Source organism: Micropterus salmoides, unplaced genomic scaffold, assembly GCF_014851395.1.
Source record: "Micropterus salmoides isolate LMB-PRFRI ecotype aquatic unplaced genomic scaffold, ASM1485139v1 Ms_hic_scaffold_9, whole genome shotgun sequence".
NCBI lineage: Eukaryota > Metazoa > Chordata > Actinopteri > Centrarchiformes > Centrarchidae > Micropterus > Micropterus salmoides.
In genome coordinates, this window is record NW_024044681.1 from 6,386,912 (window position 1) to 6,387,187 (window position 276).

The following is a 276-nucleotide window of genomic DNA, read 5'->3' on the forward strand; positions in this document are numbered from 1 at the left end:
TGCATACAAAAATTTAAGACAGGCAGAAATAAATACCATGGGTGAAAATAAATAAGGTAAATAATACAAAGGAAGAATAAAACAGACAAAAATATAAAACACACACATAAATAAATACATTAAAAAAATTAGTAATAAATAAAGTTGAAAAACAAATAATAATTATAACAAAGGTGAATAAGTAAAGGCACTAATTAAAATATATACATTTATGTCTCCTTGTATAATTTAATTACTACCTACATTTATTTATTTACTTATTTTTTGTGTATTTAA